Raw genomic sequence first — 16426 nt, forward strand, 5'->3', positions numbered from 1 at the left:
AGACAGCAGACATTTTAATACAACCATGCTGAATAATCGATTCTTCCTGAAAGCACACATCAGTATTATCCTTGTGGTAGCTGAATGATCAGTTAATGTAAGGAATGTGGTCCCAAGATGGCACAGGAACTTTTGGAAGTTGTTGTTCCTGACCCTTGCATAGGCTCCCCAATGCCCTTGACTGTCTGTTTGCTGTGAGAGGGTGCACAGATGATTTGCAATTGAGAGGGCTCTCCAGCTTGTTTGCTTGTCTTAATAATTCAGGACAAGGACACCAAGGTCCAAACCATGCCAGGCACGTTCGTAGGAAGGAGGAAACCACGGTGGATGCTGTCAGTAATCTTACTACGAAGACTACAGCGATTCTTTGGGCTGGTCTTCTTTAGCTGGCCATCTGCTTTGCATTCCCCGGTGGTACTTGGGCTTGGATCTCCAGTTTGTTTGTCATTTCAGTCTCCCACTTTATTATTTCCAGAGCCAAGTGAACCGCTGCCAATGCCAATGCAATGAGATTGCATTGTGAGCTTTGCGACATGGTATACTTTTTTTATCTTCAAGCCTCAGCTCCTGGAATTAGTTGATTATGCTAGAATCCCAGCATTCATTTGGAAAAAAAAATGAAAAAGGGAAAAAAAGAGTGGATCTCTGCTCCTCATGAACTGAGAGAAAAAGCTTGAAAAAGGATCCCTACAGACATAGTAATCACAAGCTAAATAAAAAGCTTTTTTTTTTTTTTTTTTTTTTTTTTTTTTTTTTTTTTTCAGTATCAGACTGTTTTACAGACAATCATCCTATTTCTGAGTCTCTCACTCACAGTTTTTGAGTGCTGGATGCTGGCAAACCTGAGCAGCAGCTGTTCATTTCGAAAGGCAGGGAAAACAAGTAGAGCCAGCCCTAACAGAAAAAGTTATTTATCTTCCCCTGCACTGCCTTTTCCTCTGCCTCTGCTGCACGACCCGGCCTGTGGTTCCTACTGGGACCCCATTCCAGCAGCTTTGAGCACAACCCACACCCCAGTAAGTCCAGTGAGAAATGGGAGGACAGGAGCTGGTGTTAGCCAGAACCGTGATTCCCTTGAGGTCAGGAGCAGCAGCTGCTGCTGTCACTGACCCCATAACTTTAAATAAGCTTAGCTACAGTCCTACGGCATTTGTGTGTTTATGGCACCTCTGAAATGTGATGAGGGTTTGCCTAGTTTTGGGGCGGAGACTGGTGCTGTTTCCCCAGCTTGAGGGTATAGCTGGGGTGCGATTTCCAGAGCTGGGAAACCAGTGTCCACCAGTATGCCTCAGTGTGCCTGGAGTACTCTTCTCATACTTACATTTTTCGGTGGGAAAAGAGATGACATTCAAAACTAATTTTAAGAAAATATGCTGCTAGTCTGGATTTTTTATCATCCTGGGCTAGGCCCTTAGGGAAACATACTTGCTTTTATATTTTTTTTCCAGTAACTAAGTGGAATTAGCTTTCCCTGCCATTGCTGGCCAACTGGATCCAGTGCACAGTGACACGGTCAGTGGGAGGAAAAGACAATAACTGGGATGAGTTTGTGGGGAAAAGGATTAAAACTAAAAAGAATAACAAAAAAAGTGAAGAGCCATAGGTTAAATTTGGTGCTGGCTTCACTTGATGTGTGCTAATGAAGGACATGGTGCTTGATACTTCCCATTTTTTCTTCCTTTTTTTCTTTTTCATTTTTGAATACATTCTTTTGAATTCTTCAGCAACAGTCTTACAGGCATAGCTCTGACACTGCTGCTTGAGCCATGTTTCCGTGTAACGCAAAAGGAGGAAGGAGTGCATGCTTAGAGGTGCATGTGCAGGGCAGGACTTCAGTGCATTTTCTGTGCACTGTTGAAAAAACATTTGTCATCAGTTGCAAGTTTTTTAGAATGGTAAGAAAACAACTTAATTGGAGCTCCATACTGTGTGATATTGAGATGGAAAAAAAGAAACTTATTTTTGGTTAATCTAAACTCTTTTTATATATATACTTTTTTTTTTTTCTGTTTTTTTTTTTTTTCTTCTTTTTTTTTTTTCTTTCTTCCCAGTGTTGTTTTAGTGATACTCAGTGGCCATGAAGACTGCAACATCCACATTGGTATCAATTCATTGAGTTACAAATTAAAAAAAAACCAACAAAACACAACTGACTTTTGATAAACTTGTATAAGACTAAAATTTCTATTCTGACAGTGATTAACTCCAAGGTCCAGATGTAGCAGCTAAGTTAAACTGATGGAAACAGTCTCTCTGATTTGTATGTACCTACTGGTGTTTAAGTTGTGTCACAGCTTGTCAGTGATCATTCCTCTTTCCCAGAAAAGAAAAATAAATCGAGTCCTTAACCCAGAGAGTGGGAAGGAGACCTGAAACAGGATAACACCTTCATCTTAGGTTTTGGTTTTATAACTTTAGCCGTGCTTTATGTCCTTTTGTTGGACACTGATTTTACAGATCTCTAGTGATCCCCAAACTTGGCAGTTCACTGGAATTTTCAGGTTACCCGAGCTTACTGAGAGGAGGGGAAGAGCAGCAGACAGGCATGGGATGGACGAGTTCTCCGCGAATGCAGGTGCAACCTTGTCCTAGTGAATACCAGTCTGTAGCTACTGAGTTTGCTGTTAACTGTACCAACTTTCCACCATGATCGTTAACTCCACAGTAAAACATGGAGCACAAACCTCCATTGCCATCTGGTGAAACCAAAACATTCGCTTGTAGTGGCAAAACAATCACCATTTTATGGTGGAAAAGGTGTTTCCACTGATCCTGTCTGTAATGAATGAAACTTTCCCAGTAGAAGTGCTGTTGCTGCAGGGATGCCACGGCCCGGTGTGCGGGTTGGGTGCTCAGGAGCCAGCTGGACCTGGCGGCTGGGCTCTTTTTAGGGCATTTTGGTGCAACCAGGAGAGGGTGGGCTGCCTGGGTTTAACAGAGCAGAAAACCTCGCTTCTGATTTGTGCTGGATGCTCTGGAGGAAGCTGAATTCTCTGTAACCTCCGAGGGCAGGGGGGAAGGATGGCCCTGGAAGTGTCCTCTGGTGCCAGCCAGTTGTGGGTCGGGGTTGGCTCTGTGGGGTGCTGCAGCCCCCACCCCTGGGGACATGCTTCCACAGCCCTTGGCCAGCTCCTCGGAGAGGGAGGCTGCTGGGCGCCTGGCCGCAGGATCCTGTGCTGAAAGCTTTTGGTAGGGAGAGGGATGGGGAAAAGTGGAGGGGGCGTAGAAGGGGATGGGGGACAGGAAAAAAAAAAAAAAAAAAAAAAAGGTGGGAAAATGGGAGGGAATGAAAACAAGGAAGGGAGAAATGGGGAAACGCGTGGAAAAGAAAAACGGCTACCAGGGAGAAAAGTGGGATGAAGAGGGGGGAAAAAAAAAAAAAAAAGGAAAAAAGGGATGGAGGGGGAAGGAGAAGGCACCCCCTAGACGCATCAGAGGAGCCGAGGCTCTCCCGTGGGGGGCCGGTGGCGGTGGCGGAGCGGGCGGGGCGAGGCGGGAGACGACGGGAGCGGGGCCCGCCCCCATCCCCGCCGCCCCCCGGTGCTGTCCCCCCCCCCCTCCGCCGCCGCCACCAGCGGGGGCCGGGGCTCGGCGGCCGCGGATGTGCGGGAGGGAGGCGCGGCTGAGCGCCGCGGCGTGAGGCAGCGCCGCGCCCCCGCTGCCGGAGGAGCCGCTCCGCCGCCGTGATGTCCTGAGAGGGGCCGAGCCCCCCCCCTTCATCCCCCAATTTCCCCCCTTCCCCACCCCGCACGGCGTCCAGGTGAGAGCAGCGCCCGGCACCGCCCGCGGGAGCTCCGCTCTCGGACTTGGCGGAGTTGCGGGGCTCCCCCCGGGGATGCTCGTCGTGGGGACACGCAGCCCCCAGGGGTCGTGCGCCCCCTGCCCCCCCCCGGGGTGGGTAGCGGTGCCCCGAGCATCCCCTCTTCGGTTCCTTTATTTGCGCTCCCGCAGGGTGAAGCGGCTCTGGGCGTCGGGAGGATGCTGCTTGGCGCTCGGCGGAGCTTTGCGGGGTGTGGGGGGGCCGTGTTTGCATGGGGAGGGGGGGGTCCTTCCCTTCAGTCCCTTCCCTGAAGAGACTTTTGGAAGCGGCGCTGTGCGGGGCTGCCCCCCCGGCAGAGATGCGCGGCAGGACGGAGCTGGGGAGCCGACCGCCGCCAGCTCGGGGGTGCGAGCCGGCCGGAGGGCTGGAGCGCCGCGGGAGCAGCAGCAGGTAAAAACGGAGCAGCTCCGGGAGGACCCGCTGGCTGTGCGGGGGGCTGCGGCACCGGCACCCCCCCGGGGGTGTCCAACAGGTGCTCCCGGGGCCGCTCCGCGGGTGCTGAGCACCGCACGGCACCGCACATACCTGCACCGCGGGAGCTCTTCGGGCTGCCAACTTCTGCTGCTGAAATGCAAGCCTACGGCGTAGGTGTTTCCTTCGCTGATTTTTTTTTTTTTTTTTTCCTGTTGGGCAGTTGGATCTAGCGAGAAAAACTTTTTAAGGAAAGTAACGGGTTTGCAACGAGGAGCTGCTTAAGAACTAGAGAATTGCGGAGGTTGGTTGGTTGTAGCGATGGTGTGCTTGACGTTGTGGTGGTCGTCTTGGAGGAGAGCTGCAGGAGATGCGTTTTGGGCTGCAGCGTTAAGAATGTTCACTGAGGTGGCTTTGCTTTAGCAGTTGTGAATTTCAGGTATAGCATGTAAAATGCAAAGACAAAAAAAAAGTTAGATAAAAATATTTATTAGGCTATGGAAGGGTATAAAAGCTGTAGATTCCCAAGTTAAATCAACTTTTAAAATAGCCTCTCCTTAGACAGCAATTCACATTTTTCAAGGGGAGAAAGGATGGGTGAAATTGACTTGTCCAAATTAAGTCAAAATGAATTGCTTAATATTCAGAGGGGTTGATAAATGAACCATTAAATCAACACTTGCATAGTGGCTCATTGAAAAGAAAAATGAACAACTCTCAGTTGTGTGCTGCACAGAATAGGGCAGCCAGTGACGTTACAACATTAGTTTGCTGAAGTGAGTCCTCCTCCTGCTAACAGATAGATTTGCTCCGTGACACTACATAGGCATGGGGATGGGCTCTTGTGCCCTGTGCTTTCAAGAGTAGAATTGTCCCACTTCCAGCATCTCCTCAAAGGAGGGAAGTCTTGGTTGTGTTTCATTTGGTATAAATTGACATAATCCCATTGTCTTCTCATTGCAATGTTTATCCAGTTCGGTATTTCAGACTTTTTTTTTTTTTTTTTTTAAAGGAAGAGTTCTATTTTGAATGTCAGTTTGAGACAAAATGATACTGATAAATGAGAAATGGGAGTCACAATTTTGAAGCAACCCAGTCAAGATTACTTGTAGTAAAAGCTCTTTACTACAAGAGAGCTTTGCCTCTTAGCAATACAGTGCATGAACTTTGCTTCTAAACTCTTTGATTAGCAGAGGTACAGCTGTTGCAATATTCTGGTTGCCACTGAAAGATTACCTTTGTCTTTGCCCCTTAAGTCCTTGAAATTCTTGCACTGGAGTGCAGTGAAGACATTGACTGTGTTGTGCTTTCTGGAAGCCTTTAATGTTTTGTTTGAAGAACTGTGAATCGCATGCCCCGATGTGTTTCATTTGTGCCTCTTTGCTTTTGCAGGTAACTTGGAAATGCTTTTAAAACTTAAAATCTGACAGTTGTTTCGCTTTGTGCATTTAAAGCAAGTATTACAGAGAGGAAATTAGAGAAATAGATTCTCCAAGCTCCAGCTGAAGGTGGGACTGTAAGCTGCTTCATGGCTTTGGAAAGCTCCTTGCCTACATTTCCTTTGGCCAAGAGCTATTCTGCATGCAAACCCGCAGACAGGCAGGGCCGTTTATTCAGGTGCTGATAATTATGTAAAAGAGTGTTATATAACATGGTCTGTTGCTCCTTATTTAACGTGATGTGTGTGGATGCAATATACATGCACATATCCGCTGGGTGATAGGTTATTAGGTGGATCCGTTAGAAGTTGGTTGAATGCATAGGAAGCTTTACACGATCTGCAATGAGGCAGATGGACAAGTAGATGCGTCCTCTTCATCAGAGGAGGTCCTGAATGTGGAAGTGCCTCTGGATGATTAGTGCCTGATGGTGGTGTGCGTTTCTGAGTTGTTTTGCTGTTCTTATGGTCCAGGGTAGCTGCAGGTGTGTTTGTGCACCAGCAACTCTGGTTCAACTAGTCTTAATTCGCTTCTAATCATGCTTAAAAATAAATATAGTACAAAGTTTTCCTGAAAAACTACCCTACCTTATACTTTTATCCTGCTGTTTCTGCTTCCTTGCTTGCTATTTTCCCTTGAAATCATAATGTATTTCTTTAGTTCTTTTGATAAAGACTTTAACTCAAGCTTGCTGGGAAATGGTCACTCTATGTTGAGAAAGTGCTGGCATCTTATCGACTTATTTTGGAAATACTGGAGAAAAATATAAAAGATTCACTTGCATCGATTAAAGCCTCCAGGGCAATCTTCTAACACTGTCGCTCTCTAGGTGAAAAAATAACTTTCTCTCTTGTCTACTCCTGCTTTTATTTCATTTGTGAGAACCTTAGGCTTTGTTATCTGTTTACATCGAGTCCCCTAGGGGTGCTTGAGGAGGGAAGTATCTTAGCCTAAAAGCTCCCATACACCATCACCCTCGGAGTCCTTTTGTCTTTGGACACCAGCTGACGTACTTCCTGACCTGCTTCCCTGCCTTGATGCCATCAGCATCCAGAATCCTAAAGGAGGAAGGACTTACACCAGCCCCCAGCTCCTGGCCTTGGAAATATTTCCTGAGTGACTGTCAAAAAAATAATTAGCAGCTACCTTGATGCTTTAGCGGAGGTTTTGGCAAGATAGCACTTTAGGTGTTGCTTAATGACAAACTTTGATTTATGAGGGAACTGCAAATGTTTGAATTTTTGTATCAGGAATGAACACATGCGAACTTTCTGCATTTCATCTGCAGCTTTCCAGCACTACATGCAGCTAACAGCTTGTCTCTCATTGATTTTAACAAGGGATTTTTACTGAGTATGCTCTTTGAAACCATATTGTTGGTGGTTTTGTTTGTTTGCTTTTGTTTTAATTTGATAAACATTGAAAAGAAACCAAAGAACTTTTCCTGGCCCATTAATCAAGGGGTGGTGTAAGCACAACTGTGTGTTTCTGTGAGTTCTGCACATTCTTCCTCCCAGCCATGATCAGCTGCTCGCAATAACAGTGCACCTGGACGTGGCTTGTATCTGGCTGGTTTTAAAATGATTCCAAAGGACCCAATTGACATTACCAGGTGCTGGGTCGTGCTTGAAATTATGCTCTTCAGGTGTCATGTCTTTACTTGTTTCTTCTTTTCTTCCCCCATTTCTGCCATTTTTAGCAGCTGTTTTGTTGACTTTGAGTGTAGCTAGTGAAAATGGATGGTTTTTGTAGCCTTCAAAAAATGGAGGATCTTGCTTTTCAGTAAAGACAGAATGCTATGGTCATTATCTGCTCCTCTGCTTAGCAAGGGAGGTTGTCTGGTTCATCACGCAGGTGAAAATTCTGTAAAACCTCAGCATTGCACTCTGTTTACCAACAAGCATTAAGTTTTGATTATTTTGGAATTTAGAATCTGTGTTTTTAAGAATCTGGTGATGCTCACTAAATGTAGTGTGTTTTAAGATAGTGAGCTGGGCTGCCTCTTAGAAAATCCAACAGATGGAAAGCCCAAACATCGGTATTGTGGTACTACCTGTGTTGCTTCAGTCCTGCCTCCTCCTGGGGATGTGATCTCAGTGAGGCTTTGAGAAGGGAGGTGTGCATCTGCATTTTGTGTGCCTTGGGGCTTCCTTGCTTTCCTCCAGTGTGGACATGCAAGGACCATCAACCAGGTTCTAACGCTGTGTCATGTAAGTTCTCCTAAGGGAAAAAAAAAAACACCCAAGTGTTCACTTTTGGATGCCGACCGTTCCCATTACTGTCCCTCTTAGTCCCCATGGGTGTTAGAGACCTACCAGCAGTGCAGAGCTACCAGTTCTGGGCCCACATCCAAGGGGTGTTGCCTGCTGCTGGGCTGAGCCAAGATGTGTCAGGAACCAGCCCAGCAGCTGAAATGGCAGGGTGGTGTTTTACACCTTCCTGGTGTGGAAGGTGTGCAAGCAATAGGACAGGATCACTTCTTTCTGACAGGATCACTGTCAGGCCTAGCCATTTAGGTAGGATCTTCCCTGCCTTCTCTGGAGGTTTGCCTGGTGTTGGCCACCTGCTGATGTACTGGTTTTGACATGGTGGGAAATGTGAGCAGGTACCAGCACCATGGGGGCTCGTGTTGGCCATGTTACTGCTGTGTGGGGCTGCTTGGCTCTACACCCCTGTGCTTGGCCATCAGACTGGTATGGTGTGCTTCTCTGGGGGGGTGTGGGGCAGGCAGCTCTCTGTGGGCATTCTTCCTTTTTTCTGATGTTAGCCTGAGAATTACAGTTTGTTCCTTTGCAGTACTGACACGACTCAAGGACCTTTTGCTGAAAGGCAGCTTCGTTATTCTATGTAGTGCTTGAATTGCTCAGCAGAGGGAGAACAGACCGTATTGCACGAGGCACCCAAAAATGCCAGCAGCCAGAGCCACAGTGCTCGGACCGATGGCAGGAAAAGGTGTCCCAAAGCGTCCCTTTTTTTTTTTTATATATATATATATTTTTTTTTTGTTTTAAAGCTCTGAGCTAAGCTTTCACCTCTTGATTAAAAGTAGCAGCATCAGTCTGTAGGTTAATGAACTATCTCAAGTGGCAGAACAGGTGGCTGTGATTAAAAACATATATTTGTCCAAATCCAAGAAGCAGCATGCCTCAAAGTATCTTGTAGGTCTGAGTGGAGCTTTCCAAAATATCCAGGAGGAAATGCTGGATTGGCCTTCACTGACTGAAGCTTTACTGCACATCCAGAGGCTTGAAACAAAACAAAACCTCACAAAACCAAAACCCCACAAAATTCCCCCCTTTAAATTGTTGAAATTCAAGCAGCAGGTGATCCATGTGACTCACCTCCAGGCCAGATCTTTAAGAGTCATAAATTGCCGCAGCTCCACTAACTTCCCTGGCGCTCCGCCAGTTGTGCTGCTAGCTGGAGGCCTGCCCTGCTATTTTTGGGGGAAAGTTTGAGCAAAAGATCCTCACTGAGGTGTGTGTTGTGTGTGAGTGTTGTTGGTTTTATTTGAAGGTGAGAAAATACTAGGTTAAAGAGTGAAATCTGTGCTTAGGCAACCAGATAATGTGGCTCTGTAGAGATTTGCTCGCTTGTAGCATACTCTGCAGAAATACGGGAGAATTAGACATTTGTTTTTTGTCAGAGATGTCAGTTTGGTGTGATAAGAAAACAGTTGTTAAAACATTGCTGGATAACAGTAAGACGATAATCATGAGGAGGAAAGAAGCACCAGGAGGTTCCTGCAGGTGGGTTGAACACGGCGCTGTTTTGTGGTCTTAGCTTGCTCCTTGCCCCCTGTTAACCTGGGGGTAGCTCAGACTGCTCCAGGGCTGGGTCCTGCATCTGCTGCTCTGCATCGCCGAGGTGCTGTTGGCTGAGGTCTGTGAGTGCAGCAATGAAACTGCTCGCCTGGGAGTACGGGGCTGTTTACAGCACTGCCTGCTCGTCCAGAGGCCTGACTGGTCCCTGCGGTGGATGTTTGCTAAATCAATGGAAGAGTCCTTTTAAAGATTGACTCGAGAGTCTGTGGAGGATGATGGTAAGGATGATGGTAAGGGATGATGGTAAGGGGATGGTAACCCTCTTTTAGGTAGCTCTGAGGAAGCTTAGACAGGGAAATGTGCCCAAGTTACAAACGTGGAGCATGCAACTTGGCAAGCAGAGCCTGGGAAGTGGCTGCACATCAGAGGAGGCTCTTCCATCTTCTGTGCTCCTATTCCTACTAGATACAGCTTACAAACCAGGCTGCTCCTAGACTGGGTCTGCTAGGTCCTTCCCAGCAAACAAACCACCTTTATCGCCTTCAGGTACCAGCTGTGCCCTGCCCGGAGCAGGCGGTGGGGGTGATGGTGCTGAGCGGATGCTGTTAACAGCAGGAGAAGGAGCTCTCTCCTGAGAAGAGTTCATCTCTGCTGGATAATGAGCTCTGCTTCACTCAGGACTGAATTGCTGCTGTACGGATCACAGCAAAGCGCAAATGAGAATGCAGCACTGGGCACTTCCTCCAACGTCTCTTATACATGGCAAATAGCTAATTAAAGGAGAGCTGTTTTGAGCTATTGGACTGCTGCTAGCCTGAGTTCTCACAGAAGAATCTTATGCAGTTTGACTTGCTCCAGTAACTTTTTGAAGCCTTTTAAAACGGTGTGTTGCTACAACCCCCGTGTTTTGTTCTGACTTTTAGCCTGTGTTGCAAGTTCAAGATGCGAAGAGTTGAGGTGCTGGCTGAAGCTCGGTCTGTGCCGACTGTCCTTGTGTATGTACGAGGCACATAGCCATGGAGTGGGGCAGGAGAGGCATTCCATGATTTGGAAAGTAACCTGTAAATCTGTCTCTTATTTATTTTATTTACAAAATTCTTGATGCAGAACATATGCACTCTTGGAGTGTCAGCATGTGTAGCTATACTCTTCTTGTGACTTATTTTATGGACCTAAACAGGATGTAAGTGGATTTTCTACCTTATACTATCTTTCCAAAGGAGGAAAAAATTACAGAATCACAGAATCACAGAATTTCTAGGTTGGAAGAGACCTCAAGATCATCGAGTCCAACCTCTGATTCACTGTTTTTGCCGTCACATTCAAGTAAATCATTAACCCTGAATTTCACCTCTTTTATTTTATCAAATTTACAATTATTCCAACTTTAAATTTAAACTTTTTGGTGTACGTGACTGTTCAAAAATGTGAATACAAAATGAACTTTTGAGCAACAATACTTTGTTTTACCTGACTGCTTTTTTTTATTGTTTCAATAAGACCAGAGGAGAATCATAGCCCTTACAGAGCAGAGCTTAGTCTTCTGCTTACAAGTTGGTCCTGAACAGCTGAATTATTTTGCAGTTTTGTTTGCAGAGCTTGCCCAAGCATTTTGTGTTAAATAAATAAACACAAGATTATTTACTGTTTTAGAATAGGCACTGCAAAATCCACTTTTATTAGTTCCCAGTTAACAGAGGGTGCTCCAAAAACCTTGCCTTGCATGCACTGAAATGTGACTTCATTTTATTTTATTTTTTTAATATGTGGTTTCTTTTGTTTGTTGTTTAGGGGATAATGATGAAACTGCAGTGCTTTGATGGATTGATTTTTATTTCTGGTGGAGCATAAAATATACTGAAAAGGAAATATTCGATGTGAATGAGATATTCAGAAGCGAGTTGTAGGTTTGAGTTTAGCTAATAGGGAAGAGGCCAATACTCCTGTCACTGGTGTCAAGGAAAACACTGGGAGTGGAGTCAGCCATGCTGTAATTACCAACAGATGATGACTTCTGGAGGTGCGAATAAAAGACTTGATGTATTGACTGTGTTGTGTGAAAAACAAATCTGTTAGATAGTCTTTCCTGGTGCTGTTTGTTCCCCTTCTTTCTGTCTGACTTCAGCAGCAGAGCTCTTCAGCTGCTGAGCAATGGGTGCTTCTACATTCCTCTGCCCAAGCTGGTGGCTGCTTAGGAGAGGTACTGCATGGACCCTACGCATGTCAATGTTTAATGCTGTTACGCGCTTTAAGTCACACTTTGAAAATAATTCTGAAATCTGGATATTTATATACTGATTTAGACAAAAGGCACCTACACGTTAATTTCTGAAATGGTGTTTTTCATTTACAGGTGTTTCCTGAAGCACCTGTGTGAAAACTAAAAGTTAGAGCTGAATGATTTTAGGTGTGTTATTTAACGATATTATTACTGCCATGGAGGATGTTAGAGTTGTTTGAGTCAGAAATAGCAAAATAGTGCAGTTAAAGTTCATCATTGCTCTTAATTTTAACTGCACTGTTAAGAATGGTTCATGTGCCCTGGCTTGGGTAAGGACCTGGAGGAGGGAGGCAGGGTGCTCGTGGCGTACAGCCAGCGTGCCCCAGCACCAGGGAGGGCTCCGTGCTGTGTCACCACCCTGTGACCTGCTCTGTGACCTAACCCTGGCACGGTCCTCTCTGCGCTGACTGTGGTTCGGTTAGACTTGTCCCACTAATATTTTATGCTTTTGCAGATGATGTTTGGTGTGCTTTTTTTAGAAAGGTCGCATGGGGCTAACAGTGGTAACACACCCTCATGCTCTGAAGAGCCGAATGTTTCCCTTTGTGCACCCTCATGAGTTCAGCACTCCCACCTCTCCCCTGGCTGGCCTGGGTTGTGCTCTGTGTGAGCTGTGTTTCTCCAGTCTCTTTTTATTCCCTCGGCTCACTTGGTGCCTGTGATATCCTTAATGCAGCATCATATTTCACCATGTGTAGATCCTGGTGTCTGCTAGCCCTGGAACCACTGGTGCAGTTGCAGTTCCCATAGCACAGTCCAGCAAGACCCAAGTTACTGGGATGGTCATCAGTCAAGATGTTGTCAACAGGGAGTGTTTTCTACCTCCATCTTCCCTCAGGAGCATACAGGCAGTGCAGTAGGCTGCCCGCTGTGTCGTTACCTTTGGATGTTATATTTGGATGGTACCTGGGGGCACGTGAGCTCAGCGGCACCTCCGGGCTGCAGCAGAGATGTGTCCGTGTGTCCCTTGCAGCTCTCAATGGAGTAGGGTTTTACTGCAGTGGCAAAGAAGGGATCTGAATTGGAGTTTGAGGAAGATAAGCCTTTTTTTTTATAACTGAAGGGAATCACAGGATAGTGTCTGTGGGGCTGAGCTGGTATTTGTGGGCAATGTACAGGCAAAAATACAGCCTAGGGAAAAGCAGGGTGTGTTTGAGAGATGAGCAGAGATTCCGTGAGTCAGCTCCCTTGCCTTTCTCACGTTGCCTTTATCTTCATTGTGTTGGTGGGAGCTGCATGGCATTTTTACCTGGTCTCACCCCCAGTATATTTCGTTATATTTCTAAAGCCAAAATGCTTAATATCCTGAAACTAGCATGTGCGTGTTACTCTGCAGTGTTTGGGTCTATCTTTACATCGGCAGAGTCTATTATTTTGGTATCGAAATGGCACTTTGTGAACAGTTTTAGTGCATGCTTGTGTATTGCTAGTGGTCTCTGTTCTGTCTTGAATAGTGAAGCTGTCTGACTTAGATGAGAACTGGTTTAAAAATGAGGTGGAGACCATCTCAGGGTGGCTCTAAAAACCTTGGCAGTGTCCCCTTTTAATTGGCTACTGCAGAAGTGTATTTGTTCAGACAAATCTTTTGAAAAATGAGGCAGCGTAGAAGCTTTGTAAATAACAGAAGTGTTTCTTACGTGATTTAGTGAATTCATAGTTTCTGTACAGGAGGAGTGTTCTCAGCATCAGAATGTGCAGTAAGTCAGGACTTTCGTCATTCTACTATATCTTGGTTCCTTCATAGGGAAGAAAATGCATTACGAGAAATCAGAGAGATTCATCAGCTGAAAGATGTCAGAGACATTTTCCCCAAACCTCACATCTTCAGCAGCTGGTAATTACTCATGAACACGGTGTGGAAAGCTATGGTGGCAGTGGAAATGTTGCTTCCAAAGCCCGGTGCAAAAGATGAATGTGCTGCTGATGGTATGACAGCAGCTGCCTCAAGTGACTGGCTCCATCCTTATCCATTGCTTATCTCAGGATAAAAAAAAAAAAAAAAAAAGTGTTGGCCCTAAGGTGGGAAAAAGCTATTTTATAATTAATGATGCACAGCCTCTTGTTCTCCATATGCTTCTCAGACCACACGATACTGTTCTGACAGGGACAGAAAGACTTTTTTTTTTATTATTATTATTTTGGTTCTTGCATTTTCCGCTACTAATGTGAAACTTCAGAACTGCTTGAACTCATGCTTGTAGCTCCTGATCTTCTTGAACCTGGCTTTTCACCCAGCTTGGTCCTGCACCTTTTGTGCTACAGGAGTGTAAATTACCTGATGACAGTTTTTTGGTTGCTGCTGAGCTGATGTTTCCAGAAAACTGTCTGAAATGACTGCATCTCTCTTCTGAATTAGACCAGCTAATTCTCAGCCCGTCAGTCTGTGTGGACAGTCATTCTCATTTTTTCAGTGTGATACTTTTGCATTTATTAACATTTAATTTACTCTGTTATTTTGCTGTCCAATCAGTATGTCTTGAAATTCTTCTGCAGCTTTCATAGCAGTTATAATTGTGCCTACTCTTAACCATTCTGTTTTGTCAGTGTCGTTTGGCACTTCATTACTTCCCTCTCCCTTCTAAGACCATTAATGGATGTATGGAGTAGTGTAGGTCTGGACACAGATGCTGAAGTAATATGTGAAAAACCTCCCATCATCATGACAAGTGACTTAAAAAAAATCCCTTTATTTATTGCCATTTGTTGACCCTCATTGTGACCTTTTTTCTTTCTATCTACCCCGTTGTAGCCTAGTGTTTTTTTTTTTTTTGTGCTTAAGACTCTTTGATTGCTACTGGTGAAGGATTGGGGAAAATTCACATGTACTGCATCAGCTCCATGCATGCCACGTCACCTTGTTCATATCCTTCGGGCAACTCTAACAGACTTGTGGGCCACGATCTCATTGGTCTGTGGTTTTGAACATTTGGCTTTTTTAATGAAATGTTCAGCTGTAGGAAGCCGAGGAAAGAAGTGAGATATGTTTTCTATAACATTTTTATTTATTTTTTTGGTCCCTCTGCACTGCAGCTTTACAGCTTTGTTCAGAGTTGCAGGGTCCCAGAATCAGTTATCATGAAAATACGTCACCATGGTGGTATTCTGTTACACTCCATGGAACTGCTAAGTTTAACATGGAAATTTTCAAAGCAGTGCCCTGAGGTGTACAAGACAAGATGAGACTTTATCAATGGTAATAAGCTTAAAGTATTTATTGTGAGGAAAAAATCAAACACTTGAACTAATGTTGACTGAAACTTGTTATTGTGTTACAGTTCTAAGTGGTTCCTGTATATAGAAGTAGTAAGTCATAGGGCTATCTACATTCTTCACAAAGAAACTTTGAGTGTTTCAAGTTTTATTTCTGGAACCTGTAATTTGGGAGAAGGGACTTTTACTTTACTCTCTACTTCTTTGTTCATTGCTCTACAAAACTCTTAACAAAATGTCAGTACTGCAGGCTTCTGATGCCAGCATTTGTCACTAGCCTTGTATAGTAACTCTGTTTTATGGAAAAAATTATGTTAGAAGCTTATCTATGTTCTCTGTGGGAGAATATGAAGTATATATACAGAGTCTGTAATGAAAAGCAGTGGGAGAAAGCTACAGTCCTCGTAAATACCCACCTTGGAAGGAACCTGTTGACATTCTCAAATCTTTCCTTTTGTTTTGTGCTGTTAGTCTCTACTGAAGTAACAGGTCATCACGGTTACGTGTTTCTTCTGACCTTACATGCCCAGGCTAATAGAGCTATCAAACCTTCCTGCTGTAGCAGCAGAAAGCATTTACTCACTGTCATTTCATTCACCAAAGTGTGGGGGAAGTCTTGTCCAGAGGTTACAAGCCCCTCAGATGCAAATCAGCATGGTCTCCAAATTTCATCCAATCAAGAATTTTTCTTTCTGGTCCATGATGGTGATCCTGTGTGAAAAAACAGCATTTGTTGGGAAAGTACATACTGGTGTCTTAATGATGAGAGCTAGGTTATCTGGTTGTGGAGTAAGATGCTTGTGTAATAGCCTCAAAATATCGTGATAAAACTGAAACATCCAGTCAACAGACAACTTGCACATAAAATTAGTTGATAATTCCACTTAAACGAAGGAAGAACGATGGAATTATTATTTCTGGGATTAGTTATGCCTCAATTGCACACCTGCAGTAAGAAGTGAAACAGCTTTTGTCTTTCATGGAACAGCTGTGTTCTCAGTCATAAACCATCTTGGTGCAGTGGGAGCTGAAATAAATATTTCTGCAGTTTCAGTTACTTGGTCCCAAGAAGGTAGGGCCACGACTGTGACAGCAACTCCACACATTCTTATATGCTGCTCCAGGTGACAGGGCTGAAGTTTCCAAATGAGCACTGTCCACATCGCCATCCTTGTGCTGTCCCTGCAAAGCTGAGTGGTGGCTCTGTTCACTGCTTGCTGATCCAGCATGCTGGTGGTGCAGCTCAAACAGCCTGGTGGATTTACTCATCATGTCTTCCAGAACCTGAAAGTCAAGAGATCCTATTTAGGGTTTGAAGGGTTGCTTGTCCCAGTGGGTTACAAACTTGTTCGTAGTTCTGAAGCCTTGCTGGCGCTGCAGTGACCTGGGAGAGGGATAGGTGCCAGGAATGTTCATAGAATTATAGAATCATTAAGGCTGGAAAAGACCTCCAAGATTATCAGGTCCAACTATCCCTCTACCAGCAACATCGCTCACTAAA

At 45.0% G+C, this 16426-nt stretch overlaps 1 protein-coding gene across 5 annotated transcripts in view; it reads left to right on the forward strand.

Moving 5' to 3' along the window:
• Positions 1–16426, forward strand: part of SGCD (sarcoglycan delta) — a 401695-nt gene that overhangs the window by 60440 nt on the left and 324829 nt on the right. For 2 of the 5 annotated variants that reach the window (XM_084536007.1, XM_084536010.1), the window contains exon 1: positions 3607–3760. The exons of the other annotated variants lie outside the window; for them this stretch is intronic. The gene's annotated coding sequence lies outside the window, so the exon portion shown is untranslated. Of the gene's footprint in view, positions 1–3606; positions 3761–16426 lie in introns of those variants that run through there. 5 annotated transcript variants of the gene reach the window in all.

Source organism: Aythya ferina (genome assembly GCF_964211825.1).
Source record: "Aythya ferina genome assembly, chromosome: 14".
Classification (NCBI taxonomy): Eukaryota; Metazoa; Chordata; class Aves; order Anseriformes; family Anatidae; genus Aythya; species Aythya ferina.